Raw genomic sequence first — 3936 nt, 5'->3', positions numbered from 1 at the left:
ATTGACATCGAGATAAATGCTGTGAGAGATACAGGCAGCATTGGCACACATGGCGGAATAGACAAGAGAGATGCTTCAATACAAAATGGACTCAAACTCGAAATGGAAGTGACAGGTGGCTGATAGATATGAGTGAGTGGAGGCGATAGACTAAAGGCGTGGTTTGACTCCGTGGCTTAACTAGTTAAAGCGCCTATCTAGTAAACAAAATATGCTCGGTTTGACTCACAGCGGGGCTGGCACTTCCTATCTTCATGATTCACAAAGGGTAAGTTTCTTGCCATGGAACAGAGCTGTAATCGTTTTAAACGTAACTGGGGTTGCACTAGTTCCCATTCTGGATTAAGGCCCAATTCAGTGCGTGGCCTTGGTCGCATACCACTGCTGCTATAATTTCAGGCGGGGTCGAATTTGGCCTCATCAAAAAACGATATATTTTCTGACCAGCGCCGTGTGTAACTTTGCTGCAATCAGAAAAAAACCGTTGTAGCTGGTTTGTGGCGCCGTGATCGTATAGTGGTTAGTACTCTGTGTTGTGGCCGCAGCAACCTCGGTTCGAATCCGAGTCATGGCATATCTCGCTTTATTTATTTAATTCACAACAGCACCTGCTGATAGAACACAGCCAAACATCTATCCTTACGAAATGAAACAGATATTACATTTTTAGCGGTGGAAACATATTTACTCCTTCAAACCCACCTCTTCTCCCAGCTTTTCCTGCATTCCACAATCAACTCACATTAACTCACCGGGTGAAACATATTTTTTTCCGTTCTGAATCTGTCTCAAAACCGACCATTTCTGACATTCGCTCACTTGAAGTAACGGAAGGCCCTTTGCTTACAGAAGCTGATTGTACATTTTCAATATTGTCGATTTGGGTGCAAGGGCAGGACAAGTGGCGAAGACACGTTGTCACAGGGGAATTCTGTTTGGATGCAAAAATAAATAAACAGTTTGGCTGATCGTGTTGCGACACTAGGTGACCGACTTGATAACGCGATGGACTATGAATCCATTGTATTCTGCACATGTGGGTCCCGTCCCATCCTCGCCGGTAGTGTGTTAAATATTTGATGCATGTGGTTCTTTTGTCAATCACCTGAAAAATCTTATCCAAATTCACTTTTTTTCCCTAGCTTGCTACACTCAGCTCATGACATGTCTCAAATTATTAATATATACTTTAATGGGAAAATAAGGCAAGAAAATACACGATAAATTGTAGAACATTAAGAAGTGTAATGGAACAAATGGATCTTAGAGTGCAGGTCCACAGGTCCATGAACGTTGCAGGCTGGGCGATAATGTAGTTGATAAGGCATATGTAATACTTGCTTTTACCAGTGGAGGCATAGTATTCAAGAGCAGGGGGGTTATGCTTGAACTGCATATAACACTAGTTAGGTCACCACTAGAATACTGTTTCAGCACATTACAGGAAAGATGTAATTGCATTGGAGAGAATACAGAGGAGATTTACGAGAATGATGCCTGGACCAGAGAACTTGAGCTGTGAGGAAAGATTTGATAGGCTGTGTTAGTTGTCTGTGGAACAGAGGAGGCTGAGGAGAGAAGATATTCAGGCATACACAATTATAAGTGGACTAGGTAAAGGCGTAAGGGCGGACCTATTTCCCTTAGCAGTGCAGTCAACAAAGAGGAGGCATGGATTTATTGTAATTGGTAGGAGGCTTAGAGGTGATTTGTGGGGACAATTTTTCACCCAGAGGGTTCTGTAGCACACCGCTGAAAGGATGGTCAAGGCAGATTCCCCGCCCACGTTTCAAAAAGTACCTGGATTTGCACTTAAAGTGTCGTTAGCTACAAGAGTTCGGAACAAGAGCTGGAAAGTGGGATGAGGCTAGTTAGCTCTTGTTCAGCAAACGTGGACACGATGGGCAGGAATGGCCTCCTTCCATACTATGAAATGCAATGATTCGATGATATGCATTGGTGTGAAGAGAATTGTGAACTTTTTCAGGGCCACTATTATGATTAAAAAAATGTTTCACGGAAAGATTAACATACATTGAATTACTGAACAGAAGCATTTCGAAGTGGTTCCGTACATACGTAGGTAAACCAAATGTGCTTTCGATTACATCACATTAAATATTCGGTAATCACAACTGTAATCGGGCTCCATTGAAACATAGAATGATCCCGGACTGAGAGAATTTCCCTTTTACATAAACACAGAATGATCCCGAATTGAGAGAATATCCCTTTTACACACACACAGAATGATCCTGGACAGATAAAATATCCCTTTTAAACAGGCAAAGAAACATCCTGGACAGATAGCACATCCCATTTCGACAGATACAGAAGGATCCGGGACTGAGAGCACAAACCTTTTAAATAGACACAGCATGATCCGGGACTGACAGCACATCCCTTTTTAACAGACACAAAATGGCCCAGGGCTTACAACGCATCCCTTTTAAACAGACACGGAATGACCCGGCACTGAGAGCACATCCCTTTTAAACAGACACAGCGTGATCCGGGACTGAAAGCACACAGCTTTTTAAATTATAAAAAGCCCCTTATGTTCATGCTTACTACTCTTTTTGGCAATATTATTAATCTCTTCCTTGAATCTAATATTATCTTTAATTTCTCTTGATAGCCACGGTTGGAACAGTTTTAGTTTTGTGTTATTATTCCTTCAAGGAATGTACATTGCAGCGAATTATCACATTTTCTTAAAATGCTTGCCATCAAACGTGAATTGGATAACTTTTGATAGGAATCAATTGCAGGGCTATGTTGAAAGTGTAGAGAGTGGGTCTAATTGGATAGCATTTTCACAAAGCCGGCTGAGTCATGATGGGACAAAAAGTCTCCTTCAGTTCTGTCACTCTCGGATACTCATCCTCGACCTCGGTGTGGTTCGTTTAGTCCTGTGGGAGACGGATAATACTGTTCTGCACGTGACTTCAGATTAATACATTTAGCAAAAGATTGGGAACATTAACGAACTCAGAAAAATTCAATGGCTCTTCAATCTCTCGGGTCAGTGGACTTGCTGAACTATTAACATTTGAGATAATTATGGGCTGTTCGGAACAACAGGAGATTCTCAGGGCACTTGTATGAAAGCGCAGACGGGAGTTGAACCCGCATTTTCCGGTTTACAGGGCGGCTTCATCACCACTTGATAACGAACCCTCTCATCCAGAGCACTGATCTTATTTATTCTGAAGCAACTTACTATGGATGCTGGGAATTGGAAATGCAACAGAAATTGCTGAACATATTCAGCAGGACAAGCAGCATTAGTGAAGCGAGAATAGAGATAATGTTTCAAGCCAGTGATATTTCATCAAAACTGTCAGAAGTTGGAGGTCTAACAGGTATTAAGCAGGTACTTTAGCAGGGAGAGGTGGAGGGGAGGAATGAACAAAAAGGAAGGCCTGTGATATGGTGGAAAGCAGGAATGATTTCATGACAAAAGCGATAGGGCATGATAATGGGACACTGCAAGAAACAAATATGCGTTTAGTGAATGGGTAAGAGGGAATAGAAGGATCATTACTAACAGCTACTGTTCGAGAAAATGGAAGCAGTGGTTAGAATCTGAAATTGTTGAATTCAACTTTGAGCCCGGAAGGCTGTAAAGTGCCGAATGGAAAGATGAGCTGCTGTTCCTGGATCTTACGTTGAGCTTCATAGGAACAGTTTAGGAGGACGAGACAGGCGACAGAAAGCTTGGGGTTCTCGTTGCGGACTGAATGAGCTGCTTGGTAAAGTGCTCAGCTAGTATGTGCCTGGTCGCCCCATTGTAGAGGAGATTTCAGTCGATACAGTATACTATGTTGAAAGAAGTACAAGTACATCGTTTCACCTATACTGGCCTGGACTGTGGGAAGGGAGGAGGAAATCGCCAGGTGTTGCTTCTTCTGCGCTTGCACGGGAAGGTGCTGT

General features: G+C 42.6%; 1 non-coding gene across 1 annotated transcript; it reads left to right on the top strand.

The window, feature by feature from the left end:
- The first annotated feature begins 502 nt into the window (after nt 1–502).
- Nucleotides 503–574, top strand: trnah-gug (transfer RNA histidin (anticodon GUG)). Its single transcript has one exon. It is a non-coding gene; the product is annotated as a tRNA-His (tRNA).
- Nucleotides 575–3936: the final 3362 nt, after the last annotated feature.

Source organism: Pristiophorus japonicus, unplaced genomic scaffold (genome assembly GCF_044704955.1).
Source record: "Pristiophorus japonicus isolate sPriJap1 unplaced genomic scaffold, sPriJap1.hap1 HAP1_SCAFFOLD_42, whole genome shotgun sequence".
Classification (NCBI taxonomy): Eukaryota; Metazoa; Chordata; class Chondrichthyes; family Pristiophoridae; genus Pristiophorus; species Pristiophorus japonicus.
Note: the sequence above shows the minus strand (reverse complement) of the source record. Positions and strands in the feature narration are given on the sequence as shown.